Genomic DNA, 22,826 nt, shown 5'->3' on the forward strand with positions numbered 1-22,826 from the left:
TTTTGCACCGTGTAAAACAGCAGCAGACCAGAGGTTTCTTTGTTTTATTTATTTTAAGAACGCCAAGGAAAGTAACCCTATTGTCATAATGGGGTGTTGTGTCTGTGCACAGATTAACTTTTCTTACTGTGAGGAATAAAACATCCTCGTTACTGTTTCACGCTGCTCTGCCACACACGGAGGTAAAATACATGTTAAATACTTTTCATACCAAAGTTAACTTTCTTTAGTAACTCACTGTTCAGTCTTACATGTGGGAGTTTGTGCTTTTACCGACATTTACGAACATTAATTAAACACTGAGCTCTGACAGGTTTAAAAAGAGTCTAAAAATGTTTGATTCATGATGGTTTTTGTCCAGATTTTAATGTTAATGGCAGATTTGAAAATGAAATAGTCTTCAATCCAATAAGATAATGAATAAAGAGATCATATTGTGACAAATCACCACATTTTCACGTTTTGATATTTAATCCGAATTTGAAATATTTTCACATTTTTCTTTTTTCAATCTCAATATTTCAAATTTACTTTGTTGCCGGTTCATCATTGGATCTTTATTGATTTTATCTTTTTTTTTTTCCTTCAGATTTTATGCTCCCAATTTTGATAATTGAAATCAATGAAATGTGGAGACCACGAAATGTATTCATTCCAACTGTTGTTCATGTCCTTTCATTGATCCCATTCCAATTATATCCAAGGTTTTATTAATAAATGCAGAATAGGGTTTTTATTTTAAGATTCATGTACTGGCAATGATACATATACAACTTGACTTTTTTTTCAGACCAAATGATATTCCATAGGCAAACAGTTTTGCAAGTCCTGTTGTTCTCGTCAGTGTGGATGATATCATTTTTCTCTGATGCATCCAACTCCAAGTGTTTCTTGCCTGTGATTCTGAGGTTCTGGTGGACCTTAATGACAAATTAGGTATTAATTTGGGCATCCTTTCTCAATTATGTAAATGGTAAATGGACTACATTTATATAGCGCTTTTCCATCTGCATCACACGCTCAAAGCACTTTACAATTCTGCCTCACGTTCACCCTGATGTCAAGGTGCTGCCATACAAGGTGCTCACTACACACCAGGATCAGGGAGCTTGGGCTTGTATAAAGCCCAAGCTTCCCTCCCTATATATTTTCTAATCACTTTTTATTTATTCATTAATCGCTCCATATCTGACATATTGTATTGAGGTTCGGGGAAATACTTATAAAACAAACACTAATTCAGTATTTTTATTGTTAAAGAAAGCCATAAGAATTATCAGTCTAAACCTTAGTGTGAGCCAACCAACTCACTATTTATTTGTTTAAATATTCTGAAATTCAAGGACTTAATTGATTATATTATAATACAAATCATGTATAAAGCAAAAAACAAACTTCTACCTCAACATGTCCAAATTCTGTGTAAAATGAAGGTCTCCAGTTATAATTTGAGAGGAACATTATTATTTGATAAATGAATGGCTCAAAGTACTGTAAAAAAAAAAAAAAAGTGTTTCGGTAAAAGGTGTAAACATTTGGAACATCTGTCCTGAACATATTAAATTAAGACTTGATAAAAATAATATAATCTCTTGTTACAGTATGTACAATTAAGTTTATTGATTTGGTATTATTTCTTTTGGATTGTGCATTATGCACAATTATTTATTTTGTCATGATGAGAAATTTCATTGATTAATCTCAAATGTTTGTGCCTTGTTACTTTTGTATTTGTTGTTATGAGTATGTATGTGTATGTACAGTGGTATGCAAAAGTTTGGTCACCCCTGATAATTTTCATGATTTTCCTTTATAAATTATTGGTTGTTAGGATCAGAAATTTCAGTTAAATATTTCATATAGCAGACAAACACACTGATATTTGAGAAATGAAATGAAGTTTCTAGTATTTACAGAAAGTGTGCAGTAATTTAAACAAAATTAGGCAGGTGCATAAATTTGGGCACCCTTGTCATTTTATTGATTTGAATACATTTAGCACTAATTATTGGAACACAAAATTGGTTTGGTAAGCTCATTGACCCTTGACCTCCTTACACAGGTGAATTCAATCATGAGAAAGGGTATTTAAGGTGGCCATGTGCAAATGTATCCTTTCTTTGCATCTCTTCTAATGAGTTCCAACATGGGAACCTCTAAACACCTCTCAAATGACCTGAAAACAAAGATTGTTCAACATCATGGTTTAGGGGAAGGATACAAAAAGCTATCTCAGAGATTTCAGGTGTCAGTTTCCAGGCACAGTACTAGTTAAGGCCCGAAATGGCAGGCCAAGAAAAATCTCAGATAAGCTGAAACGAAGGATGGTGAGAACAGTCATAGTCAACCCACAGACCTGCTCCAAAGACATACAACATGATCTTGCTGCAGATAGTGTCTCTGTGCATTTTTCAACTATACAGTGCACTTTGCACAAAGAGATGCTGTAATGCAGAGGAAGCCTTTTCTGCGTACACGCCACAAACAGACTCGCTTGATGTATGCTAAAACACATTTGGACAAGCCAGCTTCATTTTGGAATAAGATGCTGTGGACTGATGAAACTAAATTGAGTAATTTGGACATAACAAGGGGCGGTATACATGGCTGAAAAAGAACACAGCATTCCAAGAAAAACGCTACCTACAGTAAAATTTGGATTTGGTTTCGTCATGCTGTGTGGCCAGTGCAGGTACTGGGAATCTTGTTAAAGTTGAGGGTCGCATGGTTTCCAGTCAATATCAGCAGATTCTTAAGAACAATGTTAATGAATCAGTGACAGAGTTGAAGTTGCACCAGGGCTGGAGGCATTCATGCAGAGGAACAAGTATAACATTCTGGAATGGCCATCTCAGTCCCCAGACCTGAATATTATTGAAAGTCTGTGGTGTGATTTTAAGCGGGCTGTCCATGCTCAGAAACCAACAAACCTGAGATGTTTTGTAAAGAATGGTCCAAAATACCTTCAGCCAGAATCCAGACTCTCACCGGAACCTACAGGAAGCGTTTAGAGGCTGTTATTTCTGCAAAAGGAGGATCTACTAAATATTGAAGTATTTTTTTCTGTTGGAGTGGCCAAATTTATGCACCTGCCTAATTTTGTTTAAAAAATTATTGCACACTTTCTGTAAATCCTATAAACTTTATTTCACTTCTCAAATATCACTGTTTGTCTGATATATTTAAGTGAAATTGCTGATCCAAACAATCAATGATTTATAAAGGAAAATCATGGAAATCATCAGGGGTGCCCAAACTTTTACATACAAGTGTGTGTGTATATATATATATATATATATATATATATATCTGCCTTCAGCCCTTCGGCCACATGTGCTAACTGTAAATTTGTTTTTGTTTTTGTTTTTTTTATGATGAGTAGATTTGTGTGTTGAATAAATCAATCATTCAGTTCTGTTGCCAGAATTCGTAAAGTTAACTAGAGGGGAAAATAGTGAAATCACCTTGATTACGTTTTTACACAGAATAACCAAATGTATGGCTAAAAAAACTTGAATATGTTTTTTTTTCTGTCTGAATTTTCCTTTCTTATTGGACAACATAAGCTTGACTGTCCATTCTCTTCTAAAGTACATTTGTTGATCACATGCCTCTTTCACTCTTGGTATGTGGGGGTTTTGAAATGATAAAGGTAGGTTTTTTTAAGTAACGCAGTGGATATGTCATTAAAAAGGTAAAAGAGAAAACAATAATGCGCACACGATAGTAAATATGGTATATATTGGAAATAAAGAAGTAAAATCTAAACTGACCCTACCTGACCATATAAACCCATGAATTTCTATTTAATCCACTAGATGGCGGATGCAGCCTGTGAGCTATTGCCAGGCAGCCTCCATCTTGCTTACCGTTATTAGGTAAAGTCAGCAGTGTTGCCAGTTACTTTGAAAAAGTAATCCAGTTACTGATTACTCCTTGAAAAAGTAACTTAGTTACTTGATTGATTACTCAATTTTAAAAGTAACTAAGTTAGATTTCTGGTTACTTTATTAGTTACTTTGAGCAGCTGCCGACAACACCCCCCTGCCACCTCAACATGAAAATGATAACCTGTTTTTCCAGTACTCACCCTTTCTTGACTTCAATTAACATAAATACTTGTTTTATAAAAAACAAATTAAATAGACATCTTTTTTGACCTCATATTTAACTGTTGACAGCACTGTAACAGAAAACTTACAATTTATAATCTACTTTGTTTATAAATGTAACTACTAAATTCTTTCTAACATTTAAATTCTTTCTCAACATTTTAATTATTAAAGTTATGATTATTATTTTAGTATTAGTAGTAGAATGAACAATTGTCTTCAAAAGTGAACCTTTAATCTAGGGGTGTTGTGGAGGCACAGTGCTTTATATATATATATATATATATATATATATATATATATTTGAGCGGTTTATTTTATGTAATGTCATCCCCAGAAAGAGACTTTAGGTGCATTTGGGTGGAAAAAAACAAGCATTTGTTAATGTGTACGGATCAGCTGTTTTTAGCGAGGACACACAGAGCAGCACAGAGTTTTAAAGAAAAAAGCGTAAAAATGTCTTTGTAAAGCTCAGTGTAGGTGTGCTGCCCTCACTGTGCTTTGAGAGTTGACAACTGGTCTTTCAACTCAGAGCTGCGCTGCATAACACGGATAAAAGCCATGCAGCATCAAATGCTTCGTGGGCGAAGTGGGCAGTTCAGATGAAATGCGACCTCTGCCTGACCACGGGCTGCTGCCATTGACCCATAATACAAAAATAATAGTAACCCACAGCGACTTGGAGAAGTAACTTTAATCTGATTACTGATTTGGAAAGACTAACACATTAAATTACTCGTTACTGGAAAAAAAGCGGTCAGATTAGAGTAACACATTACTTAGTAATGCGTTACTGACTTCACTGGTTGTCAGACATTAGATTCAACTGCTGGGATAGGCTCCAGCCCCACTTCACCCTTAATTGGACTAAGCGGTTGAATATGAGTGAGTGAGAAATCGATCAGTGAGTTACTTAAACTTGGGTTAAAGTGATCTGAAAATGCCGTTTAGTGCAGCGTTCGGTTGCTGCAACAAGCTGACAAGGGATTGTAGAGTGAGCTTTCATAAGTGAGTATTGTATGTAAAATTGCTGAATAAAGGTAAGAAAATTATTTTTTGTGTGTGTTGATCTGTATTCTGTAAAGTAGTGGCTTTAATTTTGTTGCCTGCTTTGTTGTGATAAACATTGCACCATTCATTTAGCAATTCTTTTTTTTTTTTCTTCAATTTTTTTATATAGCGCCAAATCACAACAAACAGTTGCCCCAAGGCACTTTATATTGCAAGGCAAGGCCATACAATAATTATGTAAAACCCCAACGGTCAAAACGACCCCCTGTGAGCAAGCACTTGGCTACAGTGGGAAGGAAAAACTCCCTTTTAACAGGAAGAAACCTCCAGCAGAACCAGGCTCAGGGAGGGGCAGTCTTCTGCTGGGACTGGTTGGGGCTGAGGGAGAGAACCAGGAAAAAGACATGCTGTGGAGGGGAGCAGAGATCGATCACTAATGATTAAATGCAGAGTGGTGCATACAGAGCAAAAAGAGAAAGAAACAGTGCATCATGGGAACATAATAAACATGTTGATGGTTTGGATGAAGTAACTAATGAAAATAACTCAGACAGGACAATCGGAGAGAAAGAGTCTAACCAAATACCGGCATCACTGAAAGCAGCCAAAGATAACGATACGTCTTTGGGATGGACGGCTCAATAGAGCTCTGACTCTTTGTCAGCCTGGCTACAGTGCTGAAAAGAAACCTGGGGTTGTTCTTATTTTCTTCAATTAGTGATGAGTAGAAAGATGTCCTAGCTTTACGGAGGGCTTTTTTATAGAGCAACAGACTCTTTTTCCAGGCTAAGTGAAGATCTTCTAAATTAGTGAGACGCCATTTCCTCTCCAATTTATGGGTTATCTGCTTTAAGCTACGAGTTTGTGAGTTATACCACGGAGTCAGGCACTTCTGATTTAAAGCTCTCTTTTTCAGAGGAGCTACAGCATCCAAAGTTGTCTTCAATGAGGATGTAAAACTATTGACGAGATACTCTATCTCACTCACAGAGTTTAGGTAGCTACTCTGCACTGTGTTGGTATATGGCATTAGAGAACATAAAGAAGGAATCATATCCTTAAACCTAGTTACAGCGCTTTCTGAAAGACTTCTAGTGTAATGAAACTTATTCCCCACTGCTGGGTAGTCCATCAGAGTAAATGTAAATGTTATTAAGAAATGATCAGACAGAAGGGAGTTTTCAGGGAATACTGTTAAGTCTTCTATTTCCATACCATAAGTCAGAACAAGATCTAAGATGATTAAAGTGGTGGGTGGACTCATTTACATTTTGAGCAAAGCCAATAGAGTCTAATAATAGATTAAATGCAGTGTTGAGGCTGTCATTCTCAGCATCTGTGTGGATGTTAAAATCGCCCACTATAATTATCTTATCTGAGCTAAGCACTAAGTCAGACAAAAGGTCTGAAAATTCACAGAGAAACTCACAGTAACGACCAGGTGGACGATAGATAATAACAAATAAAACTGTTTTTTGGGACTTCCAATTTGGATGGACAAGACTAAGAGTCAAGCTTTCAAATGAATTAAAGCTCTGTCTGGGTTTTTGATTAATTAATAAGCTGGAATGGAAGATTGCTGCTAATCCTCCGCCTCGGCCCGTGCTACGAGCCTTCTGACAGTTAATGTGACTCGGGGGTGTTGACTCATTTAAACTAACATATTCATCCTGCTGTAACCAGGTTTCTGTAAGGCAGAATAAATCAATATGTTGATCAATTATTATATCATTTACCAACAGGGACTTAGAAGAGAGAGACCTAATGTTTAATAGACCACATTTAACTGTTTTAGTCTGTGGTGGAGTTGAAGGTGCTATATTATTTTTTTCTTTTTGAATTTTTATGCTTAAATAGATTTTTGCTGGTTATAATATATAATAATATAATATAATAATATCTCGTGTTGTGGCAGACATAGTGTGTTTATTTATATTTCTGTTTGATAAACTGATGGAGTTATTCTTTATCCTGATAAAGATAATGACTTCAGTGGTCTGGACAGTATAAACAAAATTCTCAAAGTTCTCTTCACAACATCTGAACTGGGACAAACATTCATTCAAGTCTATTATATAAATAGTCTGATCCTCTACTGTATTTGTTTTGACAGATGTTGGCTGTACAAATGTAAATTTAATAGAACGGAAAATACAGATTCATTGGTGAAACGCTCTTGAAAACATTGAGCATGTCCACACTGATTTCTCTTTATGTCTGGTTGCTTGACGCTAACTAAGACGGCGGTGCTCTGGCAACAGCCAGCGAATGAGTGGATCACTCCGGTCCTCCATCTAGTGATTCAATAGATATCTTTGTATAAACACCATCATGTTTGTGACTCAGTGTTCCTGCCCTGATAGGACATAGTGACAAAATGATTCTAAAATTCTTTGGAAATAACATCAGTGAGGAGCAATGCTGCAAAGTAAATCTGCAAGGTAGTTGAGTCATAATTAAAGCTTGTAGCTTCTTTGACTTTCCAGTGTTTCAAAAGTAACTTTACCAGCTGTAAAACTGGAGGATACAAAACACTGGTTGAGCTTTGTTTAGATATGTAATGCCTTCAGAGATGCCTGCAATAATAATAGGTTCTAGATCTATGTATAATCCCAGGATTTCAGAGATCATGTTGAAAATACAGTATTCATCCAAAAAAAAAAAAAATCTCAAGTGTTACAAACTAATAGTGTCATGTGGCCGAAACCACATGACAGTGAGTCACTGAGTCTTTTGTTAGAGAAGAGGAAACGTCAGACCGTCAGTATTCAAGGATTTCTGTCAACATCGCTTCCCACTGTATTTATATTAAAGTGGAATCAACAAGACTGGTCTTTTGCAAAGTGCTATGTGTCGTAATTTCCGGAGTATAAGTTGCACCTGTCAAAAAAATGCTTCTTGAAGAGGAAAAAACCATATATAAGACTATATGTCGCACCTTCTTTGTGTTATGAGCGCTTAAATTTGGGGAGTTTGTGCATTGTTGTTGTGTATTTTTTATTACTAGGATTTATTCTTTTATTATTGAAGTTTTGTATTGTGCTTTGATTCTTAGTCATTATAATTACTGTTATTAATGAAAAAAACTTGAGAATTTTTGGTGTATAAGTCGCACTGGAGTACAAGACGCAGGGCCTCCCAAACTAGTAAAATAAAAAAATGGAACCTATATTCCTATAAATACGGTATACGAGGTCTATTAGTAAAGTATCCGACCTTATTTTTTTCAAAAACCATATGCTTGAACCCTTGTGGGCATGCGAGAGTTTTTTCACGCCTGTCAGTTACGTCATTCGCCTGTAGGCAGTCTTTGAGTTGCCCACCCTCTCATCGTTTGTTTCATTGTTTAGGAATGGCTCAGACTGCTGCTTTGTTTGATCAAAATTTTTTCAAAACTGTAAGGCACAACTGAGTGGACACCATTCGACAAATTCAGCTGGTTTTCGGTAAATATTTTAACGGCTGATGAGAGATTTTGGTCTGGTAGTGTCGCCGTAAGGACGGCCCACGGCGCCTGACGGCGATCTGCGCTTTGAGGCGGCAGCGTCTCGCCGTTTCAAGTTGAAAACTTCCACATTTCAGGCTCTGTTGACCCAGTAAGTCGTCAGAGAACTTTCAGAAGAAGTCGGCATGAGGAGTTTATTCGGACATTCCATTGTTAATGGACATTTTGTAATGAAAGAACGTGCGGGCAGAGTCGCATGTCGGGCCGGACCCGACCGCAGGGGGTCGCGACAGGAAAAACACCTCCGTTGGAAACCTTAACGAGCAAGTTGGAACATGCCCAAGCTGTTAAACAATTTCACAGTTACTCACTTGTTGAAAGCCATCAAAAGCCGCCTGAATTTTACAAATGGTTTTCAACACGGAGATGTTTTTCCTGTCGCGGCGCACACAGATTTCCCGAGTCGTCACGGAAACGACTCGGCAAATTTGCGCGCACGTCTTTCATTAAAAAATGTCCTTAAACAGTGGAATGTCCGCATAAAGTCCTCATGCCGGCCTCTTCTGAATCTTCTCTGTTCTCTCACGACGTCCTGGGTGAATTAAGCCTTAAATTAGGATGTTTTCAGCTCGAAACAGGCCGACGACAGCACCTGGAAGCGCTGCAGGACGTCCCGCTCCGTGGGAAGTCCTTACACCGACAGAAACACCCCATAATCTCTCATCAGCCATTAAACTTTTCACTGAAAACAAGCTTAATTTCTCGAATAGTGTCTACTCGGATATTCCTCACAGGTCCAGAAAAAATTTTGATAAAGCAACGCGCGCCGTCTCGAGCAGCGTGTGAAACAAAGGAATTCAGCCGAGAGGGCGGGACCACATCTCACTCAAGGCCTGCCCACAGGGAAATGACGTCACCGACACGTGTGAAAAAACTCACGCATGCGCACGAGGGTTCAAGCATGATTGGTGTAATCGCACATCATTCAAATCCATATAGTTAAAAAAATAAAATAAAAGGGTCGGTTTATTATCTAAGAGACCTCGTATATGATATACTGATCTTTTAATGTCTACTTGAAGAAATCTGTCCAGGTGGAGAACCTGTGAAAATGTAAGAATCTCACAGATTTGCAGACATAATATTTAAACTGAGAATTTGAGAAAAACTAAAATTGGATTTTCTTTAAATTTGTGAATAGGGCTGTATCACCCAGAGCTGAAGGAGTGCTGATGACATTCCCAGTGATACAGTGTGTATCGGATGCTGCATAAAATGTAGCTTTTGATCTGATATCAGATACATACACAGTGTAATGAAAATTGTTGTCTATTCTCCACCACCATTTATGTTTGATATAAATATTCATTTTTGCTCACTTCATGAAGACTTGACATACAGCATAAATAGTGGTGGCCACTAGGCTTTGGAAATGAAAAAATAACACAATGCTGTCATACCCTCAACAACAATTTGCAGTTATTTAATGAATTAAGATCTTATTGTCTTACGTACAATTTGTACATGTTCAATAACATCCCTCTATCAATCAAGCATCTACAGCATACGCAGGAGGGCGTGCGCGTATGTGTACATGAGCTTTTGACAAGAGCGAAAGTTAGCTTTGAGTTAGCGGACATTAGCGGGCACGCTGACATTTGCAAATCCTTCCAGATGCGTTATCAGGTTACAAAAACAGCGTTTTTGGTCGTAGAAGTGTTTATTTCTCGCTAGCTTTTACATGATATATGAGAAATGTGTTATATCCATCCATCCATCCATTTTCTTCCGCTTTATTCGGAGTCGGGTCGCAGGGGCAGCAGCTCAAGCAAAGCCACCCAGACCGTGCGTTCCCAAGCCAGCCGAGAGATGTAGTCCCTCCAGCGTGTCCTGGGTCCTCCCCGGGGCCTCCTCCCAGTGGGACGTGCCCGGAACACCTCTCCAGCGAGGCGTCCAGGGGGCATCCGGAAAAGATGCCCGAGCCACCTCAACTGACTCCTTTCGACATGGAGGAGCAGCGGCTCGACTCCGAGCTCCTCCTGAGTGACCGAGCTCCTCACCCTATCTCTAAGGGAGCGCCCAGCCACCCTGCAGAGGAAACTCATCGGGGCCGCTTGTACTCGCAATCTCGTTCTTTTGGTCATGAGCCAAATCTCATGACCATAGGTGAGGATCGGAACGTAGATCGATCAGTAAATCGAGAGCTTTGCCCCCCTGCTCAGCTCTCTCTTCACCACGATGGTCCGATACAGCGACCGCATCACTGCAGATGCTGCACCGATCCGTCTATTGCTCTCACGCTCCACTGTCCCCGATCGCCACGCGATGTTGAAGAGGCGTGTCGGCCAAGACAGCCCCACAACATCCAGAGACTTAAGGTACTCAGGACGGATTTCATCCACCCCAGGAGCCTTGCCACCGAGGAGCTTTCTAACCACCTCGGTGACTTCGGCCTGGGTAATGGATGAGTCCGCCTCTGAGTCCCCAGTTTCTGCTTCCTCTTCGGAAGACGTGAAGATGGGATTGAGGAGATCCTTGAAGTACTCCTTCCACCGCCCGACAACATCCCCAGTCAGGGTCAACAGCTCCCCACCCGCACCGTAAACAGTGCTGGTGGAGAGCTGTTTCCGCCTCCTGAGGCGTCGGACGGTTTGCCAGAATCTCTTCGAGGCCGACCGATAGTCCTCCTCCATAGCCTCCCCGAACTCCTCCCAAACCTGGGTTTTTGCCTCTGCGACCGCACGGGCTGCGGCACGCTTGTCCTGCCGGTACCTGTCAGCTGCCTCTGGGGTCCCACCTACCAACAAAGATAAGTAGGACTCCTTCTTCAGCTTGATGGCATCCCTTACTTCCGGTGTCCACCACCGGGTTCGGAGATTGCCGCCGCGACAGGCACCAGAGACCTTGCGACCACAGCTACGAGCATCCGCATCGACAATGGAGGTGGAGAACTTGGTCCACTCGGACTCCATGTCTCCAACCTCCCCCGGGATCTGGGAGAAGCTCTCCCGGAGGTGGGAGTTGAAGACCTCGCTGACAGAGGGTTCCGCCAGTCGTTCCCAGCAGACCCTCATGATACGTTTGGGCCTGCCAGGTCTTACCGGCTTCCTACCCTCCCAGCGGATCCAACTCACCACCAGGTGGTGATCAGTTGACAGCTCTGACCCTCTCTTCACTCGAGTGTCCGAGACATGTGGCCGAAGGTCAGATGATACGACTACAAAGTCGATCATCGACCTCCAGCTCAGGGTGTCCTGGTGCCACGTGCACTTATGGACACCCTTGTGCTCGAACATGGTGTTCATGATGGACAAACTGTGACTAGCACAGAAGTCCAACAACTAAACACCACTCGGGTTCAGATCGGGGAGGCCGTGCTTCCCGATCACCCCCTCCAGGTCTCACTGTCGCTGCCCACGTGGGCGTTGAAATCACCCAGGAGAACAATGGAGTCCCCAGTCGGAGCACTATCTAGTACCCCTCCCAGGGACTCCAGGAAGGTCGGGTACTCTGCACTGCTGCTCGGCCCATAGGCCGAGACAACGGTGAGAGACCTGTCCCCGACCCGAAGGCGTAGGGACGCGACCCTCTCGTTCACAGGAGTTAACTCCAACACTTGGCGACTGAGCTGGGGAGCAATAAGCAATGCGACCCCAGCTCTCCGCCTCTCCCCGTGGGCGACGCCAGGAAAATGAAGCGTCCAGCCCCTCTCCAGGATTTGGGTACCAGAGCCCAAGCTGTGCGTGGAGGTGAGCCCGACTATCTCTAGTCGGTATCTCTCAACCTCCCGCACAAGCTCAGGCTCCTTCCCCCCTAGCGAGGTGACATTCCACGTCCCAACAGCCAGGGGCTGTGAGCATGGACCGGGCCGCCAGGCCACCTGCCCTCGACCGCCACCCAATCCTCTCTGCACCCGACCCCCATGGCCCCCTCTGCAGGTGGTGAACCCACAGGAGGGTGGGCCCACGTCACTCTTTCGGGCTGAGCCCGGCCGGGCTCCATGGGCTAAGGCCCAACCACCAGGCGCTCACGCACGAGCCCCAACCCCAGGCCTGGCTCCAGGGTGGGACCCTGGCTCCGCCATACCGGGCGACGTCACGGTCCTTGATCTTTTACTGGTCATGGAGGTTCTTAACTGCCCTTAGTCTGACCCGTCACCTAGGACCTGTTTGCCTTGGGAGACCCTACAAGGAGCACAAAGCCCCCGACAACATAGCTCCTAGGATCATCCGGGTACGCAAATTCCCCCACCACGATAAGGTGGTTATATTTAACCAAAAATGAAGCGACGTTAGCAGCTAGTGACACCAGGAAGTGATGTCACCACGCTAACGTCCGCGAGATCATACCATAGAAATAGGAAGAGAATGTGACTTTTTAACCTCTTAAAATAGGTCATGATTAGGCATCTTTGAACTTGTCCAAGGTCTGTGTCCTAAGAATGTTCTAGTTTCAAGACTCTGGCAGTAATAGGACTGGACTTATGTTGAGCACAGATGGATGGATGAAAGAAAGAAAAGCATTTGCAACAAGCCCGGTGGGGGCGCCCCACCGGAGGAGATGTGCCTCTGAGCGTGTGTAATGAATTGGGTGCGCTCCTGGAAAGCTCATGTACTCGTATTTAGGCTACACCGTTGTAAGAAACTGACTGAGTAAGAGTAAAGAGTGATGACAGTATTTTTTTTTATTATTATTTGAACGTATAGACCCTCGGTCAAGTGATCTGCATACCACAAAACCAAACCAACAACTGATCTGAGAAATAACACGAGACAGTAGATTAACCCACATACAGCCCTCCATCACAAGCGCAAGCAGCGCAATTGGGCATGTGCGCCACTCCATGGCACAGAGCCCAACTACGCATGCAGTCACAAAGTTCTTTTGAAAAACTGGAACTTAACGATGCGCTGTTACGCGCAATAGCGCGCAACAACACGGAACACTATTCTTGACCGTGCGTAATGGTTCCTGATAATTCTCCAGCAACACGTGCCATTAATCGTAACGTGTGGTAACAGGTTGTTCCTGAGGACACCTGACACCTGAGAATTGTGTTGTTGCGCACTATTGCGCATAACAGCGCATCGTTAAGTTCTGTCACGTTGTGAACGAGATGAATTGTCTCCACACACACACACCCATATTCATCCAACCGAATTCAGATCGCTCCAGTTTTTCAGAAGAACTTTGTGACTGCATGCGTAGTTGGGCTCTGTGCCATGGAGTGGCGCAGAGAGGAGGAGGAGATGGACAGAGCCAGATGTGTGGCTTCATGCGGGTCTCGTCTCACGCATTTTCCCAAACATCAGGCACATGCAGCAGCTGGAACACCTTCAGGAGCGTGCTGAAAAGCACTGAAATTAGACTTTTAGCAACTTGGTGTCAGCAATCAAATTGAATGCGGTGCAGCAGGGTTTAATTGTGCACGCGCTTCTTCCTCCGCCGGACTGGAGGAGGTGCAGAGATGTCTGGCTGCACGTGAGTCTCCGGCTCAGACTCGTTCTCCTGCTCATCGGTTACAACAGCAGGTGGAACACCTGCAGGAGTGTCCCGAGGAGCTTCAGCAGGAACTGTGGAACAACATTTGGAGCCGAGTTTAATTGTGCGCACGTGACAGAAAACTGATTTGTCGTGGCGCGCAGTGAAATGTGACGCCGTGTTACAAGTCGTGTCAGAACTTGACAGTTTCTGTGTCACTTCGTAATAACGTGTGACAGTTTGGGCTCTAAGAACCATCACAGGAACCACTACGAATGTTGTCACGTTCTATTAAGGATCAATACTCATCAAGACGGATCAATATGCTCAGTTGCGACCTCCACGACGTGAGACGAAATGAGGGTGGTGTGTGACATTCGTGGAAGATTTTTTTGACAGGCAAAAACATGCTCCACAAATATCAAGAATATCACTCACCAACACGCACTATTAAGAAACCTATTCAGATGCGTTAAGTCACATTAAGAATGTCAGGAATGTGTCACGAATGACAGAAAAATAACTTTCGTGACTTGTCGTCGTTATGTGTAAACGCAGCATTAACACCCTCCCCAAGTGAGTCGTGCTGCATGATCTGCCTTTTGCTTGGTGGACTTGACGAATACCAGGAACTCCAGCTCTGACACTGCTTGAATAAATCGAGCATGCTTTAGTTCAGGGGTGGGCAATCATGTGCCATGAAGGGCCAAAGCACTGCAGGTTTTCCTTGCTACCAGTCACCTCAGCAGGTGATTTCATTAAAGATCAGGTGTTTCAGCAGGTAATTTCAAGACGACCAGGTGTTTATGTTCAAGGTAGAAGCTCATCAGCAACCCACCTGCTGAGGTGATTGGTTGCAAAGAAAACCTGCAGTGTCTCGGCCCTCGTTGCCCACCCCTGCTTTAGTTCGTCCACCTTGTCATAATCACTGGACTCAGGATCCTTGCCCTCTGCCGCACTGACAAGCGCAACCCTCAACCTATCAAATCGCTTGAACACAACACGCCATATCCGTTTGTTTTAAAATTAATTACTTTAGTTAATTAATTTGGTTTATTTGTTAAATACGTCATATTATTGAATAACTAATATTTTGCTATATTTTCCAGTATTTCTTTTTTCTTTTTATTTTTGATAACTCTCACATCTGAGGGGGCGGGGTTGATGACGTGAGGGGGCGTCGCCGCCAAACACCCCCTTGTGGCCGGGTCTGATTTGCAATATCCAATGGCCATATTTGATGGCCTCAGGGAAAAACTAACAAACAAGCTCATTTCAACCAATATGTAACTTCTGCCACACCTGCTCCTATTTTCATGTGATGACACGTCCATGTGAGCATTTGCCCCTGTCCACTGCCAGAAAAGCAGTGCACCAGACCCTCTAGACTCCCTGCAGTGAGCCCACATGGAGGTGTCACAGTGTTGTTTCTTGGGGCTGAGCGTTTGCCTGTGAGCCCCCCAGTATTACCAGTATCCCTAATCCAGGCGAGGTGACTCCATCCCTAACTGTCAATCATAAAGGGTCATAAAGATCGACCTTTGTCTGTCTCCTCACCTGGGATCAATCTGTCAAGGGTGGCCCCACCAGGAGCTAATGCTCCAGACAATACAGCATCCAGGATCACTGGAGCACACAAACCCCTCCAACATAAGGTGGCAATCCAGGGAGGGCAACAACTGGCTTGGGAACGTCTTGGGATCCCCCAGGAAGAGTTACAGGACTTGGCTGAGGATCGGGAAGAGTGGAATGAGCTGCTTGCTCTGCTGTCACTGCGACATGGACCTGGATAGGCAGTTGAAAATGAATGAATGTGATACAAATATTTTTTTCCCACATACAAAATTGATCAGGAATCAATAATGGCACTTATACCATCTTTTCAATTCCATCTTATCATTATTACAAGTATAAGTCCTTTTCATTTTGAGATATACAGGATGAGAGATTCTGTTTATCTGGAGAGGATAGACTCACTCCTTTATAAAATCGTTGTAAAAATCACATTCTTAGTAAGTCATCCATATGTTGCTGTGATGAAACAATATTTTTATTTTTTGCTCTGGCTCTGTATCATGTCCAACATTTTTACTTAGATGACTGAAAATTAGTGGATTACTTTACCATTACAGCAACATTATTTGTGCTCAGAAAACAGGTTTTAGTTTTGACCAGGCAATGGGTCCTTGTCTAGCTTATTTCAAGACTTTATGGTTTATTATTTTGATTACAGTGTGACTCCAAAGGCGTGAACCACATAACACGGTGAGTCATTTTTAGCATTTGACAAGCAGAGGGACTGTTTGCTGGTAGGTCAACTTTATGGTCAACTCTAGCTGATAAGGAACAATGTTATCAAAATCCACCTTCAAACTATTAAATATTAAGGAAACTCGCTCTGTGTCGGTTACTTGTCAAGTTGAATTTATCTGTACAACTCTGATCATTAACAGCCTGGAAAAACAACAAAAACTCTATAAAGTTTTTGAATAGAATAGAATCTTTTATTTATTTATTATTATTACTTTATTTTTTATTTATCATGGTACATATACATACATACAATGAAGTTTTTCCTCTGTATTTAACCCATCCTAGTTACAGTTCGACAATCAATTAAATTACAATTTAATAAAGTCTGTCACATTTGAATATTTCAAAATCTGGCCTCTGAGGGAGGATTTATATGTACAGTGTCATGTTCATATAAAAATGGATGTCAAACATCTGTGCTGAAAGATGAAAACATTTTTTTGTTGTGGTAATCACTTTATTCATTTGTATATAAAGGCAAATTAACGATTTCTTGCAAATTCTCAGATGTTAGCATTTTCTTCTGCTGTTTTGTGTCATTGTAAATATATCTTTGATTGGACGTGTAATTTTTTTGTGACACATATAAACTAAACTGTTAAAAAAAACACAAAACATAGATTACACAGTAATTAACCGTTAGAGAGTCTCAAAGGGTGTAAAATCAATTTTTGATCTGCCTTCAAGAGTTACAAGTGGTTTATGTTAAACATCCCACATTTATACAATTGTAAGTAGACGTTCACCCACTGGAAACACAATTTGAAACTAACACAACCTGTATTCAACTTCTGTGGCCAGGGGCACCACCAGAAATTTTGGCCCCAATGAAAAGAAATCTTACTGGATCACCCACTATATTATTTTGTCAATATAATAATTGTATTGGGGCCTCTCTGGGTACCTGTCAATCATGGGCCCTAGAATCCTTCTCTTTATTCTCCCCTTTTCGGCACCCCTGTCTGTGGCATATATAACGTAAATCTATACCCTCTGGACTCGTGTGTGCTCTGTGTGACACGCTCTCATTGTGAGGGCTGGTCATACAACAGCTCCTTTCCATTTAAAGGAATACACACAAAAAACTGATCCTTTCTTTAAATCAAATCAATTTTATTTATATAGCGCCAAATCACAACAGACAGTTGCCCCAAGGCGCTTTATATTGTAAGGCAAAGCCATACAATAATTACGGAAAAACCCCAACGGTCAAAACGACCCCCTGTGAGCAAGCACTTGGCGACAGTGGGAAGGAAAAACTCCCTTTTAACAGGAAGAAACCTCCAGCAGAACCAGGCTCAGGGAGGGGAAGTTTTCTGCTGGGACTGGTTGGGGATGAGGGAGAGAATCAGGAAAAAGACATGCTGTGGAGGGGAGCAGAGATCAATCACTTATGATTAAATGCGGAGTGGTGCATACAGAGCAAAAGAGAAAGAAACACACAGTGCATCATGGGAACCCCCCAGCAGTCTAAGTCTATAGCAGTATAACTAAGGGATGGTTCAGGGTCACCTGATCCAGCCCTAACTATAAGCTTTAGCAAAAAGGAAAGTTTTAAGCCTAATCTTAAAAGTAGAGAGGGTGTCTGTCTCCCTGATCTGAATTGGGAGCTGGTTCTACAGGAGAGGAGCCTGAAAGCTGAAGGCTCTGCCTCCCATTCTACTCTTAAAAACCCTAGGAACTACAAGTAAGCCTGCAGTCTGAGAGCGAAGCGCTCTATTGGGGTGATATGGTACTATGAGGTCCCTAAGATAAGATGGGACCTGATTATTCAAAACCTTATAAGTAAGAAGAAGAATTTTAAATTATATTCTAGAATTAACAGGAAGCCAATGAAGAGAAGCCAATATGGGTGAAATATGCTCTCTCCTTCTAGTCCCTGTCAGTACTCTAGCTGCAGCATTTTGAATTAACTGAAGGCTTTTCAGGGAACTTTTAGGACAACCTGATAATAATGAATTACAATAGTCCAGCCTAGAGGAAATAAATGCATGAATTAGTTTTTCAGCATCACTCTGAGACAAGACCTTTCTAATTTTAGAGATATTGTGCAAATGCAAAAAAGCAGTCCTACATATTTGTTTAATATGCGCATTGAATGACATATCCTGATCAAAAATGACTCCAAGATTTCTCACAGTATTACTAGAGGTCAAGGTAATGCCATCCAGAGTAAGGATCTGGTTAGACACCATGTTTCTAAGATTTGTGGGGCCAAGTACAATAACTTCAGTTTTATCTGAGTTTAAAAGCAGGAAATTAGAGGTCATCCATGTCTTTATGTCTGTAAGACAATCCTGCAGTTTAGCTAATTGATGTGTGTCCTCTGGCTTCATGGATAGATAAAGCTGGGTATCATCTGCGTAACAATGAAAATTTAAGCAATGCTGTCTAATAATACTGCCTAAGGGAAGCATGTATAAAGTGAATAAAATTGGTCCATGCACAGAACCTTGTGGAACTCCATAATTAACCTTAGTCTGTGAAGAAGATTCCCCATTTACATGAACAAATTGTAATCTATTAGATAAATATGATTCAAACCACCGCAGCGCAGTGCCTTTAATACCTATGGCATGCTCTAATCTCTGTAATAAAATTTTATGGTCAACAGTATCAAAAGCAGCACTGAGGTCTAACAGAACAAGCACAGAGATGAGTCCACTGTCTGAGGCTATAAGAAGATCATTTGTAACCTTCACTAATGCTGTTTCTGTACTATGATGAATTCTAAACCCTGACTGAAACTCTTCAAATAGACCATTCCTCTGCAGATGATCAGTTAGCTGTTTTACAACTACCCTTTCAAGAATTTTTGAGAGAAAAATAGGAAAGTGTTAGTTATTTGTTTTATATTTTTTAAGAAATCATGCCCAAGTAATTTTTGGCAACAAACTAATTTTTATTGGACCTGGTGAGCTGTATTATTGAAAAGGTTCTATTTCATTCCTCTTGACCGCCAGAGGGCGGTGCTTTAGCACCTGGATTATTACATGCGCACATGCGGAGAGTTCGAGTCTTATACCAATAAAGTCACGCCAGTAGGTGTGACCTGGGTGTTGTCAGAAACAGTATATGAGTGCATGTTGCCCAGCATTCAGGTCTTTTTCCATTTCTCGCATGAGAAGCAGAAGGTCAAACTTTTTAGGATCACTTGTTGATCAGAGCCTCACAACCTTCCTTGGTTGGAGCTGCGCATAGGCGACCTCCTGAGGCTGCAAGACCACGAGTTATTTACTAACTCTGTTCTGTGGGTGAGTGACCCCGCTTGCTGCGGGTGTTCGCTTGATGTGGCCTCAGCTCTGTGAGTAAACTATTTTACTACAGGTGAGTGGTTGTGGTTTCACTTGTTTTCCACTACTGTGTGTGGGACGTGTCGCTCTCGTTTTCCTACTGAAGCAGCAGGACCTTCGTGGCCGGGACGACGGTGGGGATTGAACCCACGCAGCTTGCACAACAGACCGTTCCTCTACCAGGTCAGCCAAAGGGGAACTCCCTGTTAGCCAAGCTAGCGGGAACGTCTTTTCAATTGGGACCCGGGACTTTCATCCCGCTACACATCTCCCCACCATTTTTGACTTCGTCCCGAAGTCACACGTGCATGTTAGCATACTCTGTGATCCACATCCTGTTCGTGACGCCAGATTGAAGCAGCAGGACCTTCGTGGCTGGGACAACGGTGGGGATCAAACTCACGCGGCTCGCACCAAAAGACCGTTCCGCTACCAGGTCAGCCAAAGGGGAACTCCCTGTTAGCCAAGCTAGCGGGAACGTCTTTTCAATTGGGACCCAGGACTTTCATCCCGCTACACTACAAGTGGGCACTAATTTGTTACCACTACTGTGTGTGTGTGTGTGTAATGCTACTGTGTGAGGGACGTGTTGCTCTTGTTTTCCTAAAGAAACAAGTGCACATTAATTTGTTACCGCTACTGTGTGTGTGTGTGTGTAATGCTACTGTGTGCCGCTGCTGCTGCATTTGAAACTGTGCAGCTGCGCTTGCAAATTGACACTGTTGCGAGTGGTTTCACTCCTCTGCAGCTGTGTTCCATGTGCTGAGTTAGGACGCTGTGTTATGAGTGTTTTTCCGCTCCCTGGTCACTTGCTCCGAACGTGCAGCTCGCTGACGTCTTCATTGAAATATGCTGTAGTTGTGTTTTTCGCTCCTGCGCTACAGCTGTTGCTCCATGTGCCAAGTTTGGACACTGTGCTGTGAGTGTCTGCGCTCTTGTTGCACTGTTGTTCTACATGCAGTTGTGGAGTATTCTCTGATTTCCCTGCTGGTTGTAAAGTGTTTTTCGCTCTTTTCCTACAACAGTTGTTTTTCACAAGCTGTGCTTGCCTGCTTCTCTGTGAGTACCTTTCCACAATAGCTCACAGCTACTTTGCCATTGGTAGCTTAAGATGGGCTTACACTGTGTGAGATTTTGCCTTTTTTTCACTCGTGAGAGAATTTTTTGAATCGCGCCGAATTTCAGCTTATCGTGCGTCCTGCATCATGTAGTATACACGGAGTAACGAGCTGCGTTTAACCTCTCACGACCACCCCCGATCAGTAGTCCTATGGTCGGATGAAAATCAAACCTGTTTGATATTCTGGTCGGCCCTCATGAGGGTATCACTACAAGCATCTACGAGCTGATTTACCCCAACCTACGAGCTGCGTTTAACCTCTCACGACCACCCCCGATCAGTAGTCCTATGGTCGGATGAAAATCAAACCTGTTTGATATTCTGGTCGGCCCTCATGAGGGTATCACTACAAGCATCTACGAGCTGATTTACCCCAACCTCTCGCACTGTCCATGTACAAACACCGGAGAGAACATAAACAGTGATCATCTCTTTGGGAGAGCAGCTTCTGTCCCCCCATTCTTCATCTTATGAAAAGTCTTTTTTGTTTTTTTTACTTTGATGTCTCCCATTGAGAATTTTTTGTAGAAATAAGAAATGTAAATAAAGTTTGAATAAAAGCTTCTCTTTACGTTTTGCTTCTGGAAACACGGGTCCGACGTGTGGTTTTTGAACGTACAATGTGAGCAGTCAGATCGCATCAGAGCTTCGGGCCGTATAGTGTGAGAACATAAATTGTGCACTCTGAACTTTTACACCGTGCGGTTTTGTCGCACAGTTTGAGCTGGAGCCGAGTACTAAGTAAGTCCCTTTGGCTGCTCCCTTGTTTGCACTTGGGGTCGCCACAGCAAATCCAAGGTGGCTCTGCATGTTGAATTGGCACAAGTTTTACGCCGGATGCCCTTCCTGACGCAACTCCACATTACATGGAGAAATGTGGCAGGGGTGGGATTTGAACCCAGAACCTTCTGAACTGAAACCAAGCGCATTAACCACTTGGCCACCACCCCTGCTAGCTGGAGCCGAGTACAATGACTGAAAATTTCATACAGTGTATGCCCAGCTTTACATTTGTAACGCCTAGATCACCTAAGGGGGTTCTATTCAACCTATTTTGTAGTTCCAAAAAAAGGATGGTGGCTTTCACCCTATCCTTGACCTCAGGAATTTAAATCAGTATGTGAAAGTGCTGGATTTTTGCATGTTTTGCACAATGGAAGTTCTCCAGGCAATTTGGCTGGGGGACTGGTTTACCAGTATGGACCTGAAGGATGCCTATTTTCACATCCCAGTGCCAGTTCACCACAGGCAATTCCTCCGGTTTGCCTTCGAGGGACAGGTGTACAAGTTCAGAGTCCTCCCCTTTGGGCTCTCACTCGCTCGACATACCTTCACCAGGTGTGTGGCAGCAGCACTCTCACCTTTGCAGCCTCACGGGATACGGATTCGTCCGTATCTGGACGAGTGGCTTGTATGCGCACAGAGCCGGCAGCAATCACTTGATGACACTCGCACCCTACTGGAACATGTGTCTCAGCTAGGGCTCACTGTGAACATTGCAAAGAGCTCCTTGACTTCTTACAAACAGGTGGTATTTATTGGCATGGCGCTTGACTCACTGGCAATGACTGCTCGCCCATCCCAGCAAAGGGTTGATGACATTCTCACTCTGGTCTGTCATGTTCGCAGGAATGCCAGACTGTCTTACGGTCTGCTCCTCCAGCTCATGGGGAAACTGACAGCAGTGTCAGCAATCGTACCTCTGGGACCCCTGTCCTTGCGCCCCTTACAAATTTGGCTCAACAGCCTGGGCCTCAACCCCACACTGCATCAACACAGAACTGTGTATCTTTCAGCTCAGTCTGTCCGACATCTTCACCCCTGGGGGAAAAGGAAACTTCCTAACACGTGGTGTTCCTCTGGCCTCTCTACCCTCCCGCTGGGAGGTCATTGCAACAGATGCCTCACTTTCCGGCTGGGGTGCAATGTGGAAGTGCGTTAGAGAGTTCCATGCCTTGTCGATTGCCTTGTCGTTAACGCTATATTGCAAGCTTACAGGAATGGCGACGTCAACCTTCTCCAGTGAAATGTCACTCAACTCGAGGCATATC

The sequence above is a fragment of the Thalassophryne amazonica genome, chromosome 9 (genome assembly GCF_902500255.1).
Source record: "Thalassophryne amazonica chromosome 9, fThaAma1.1, whole genome shotgun sequence".
Lineage (NCBI taxonomy): Eukaryota > Metazoa > Chordata > Actinopteri > Batrachoidiformes > Batrachoididae > Thalassophryne > Thalassophryne amazonica.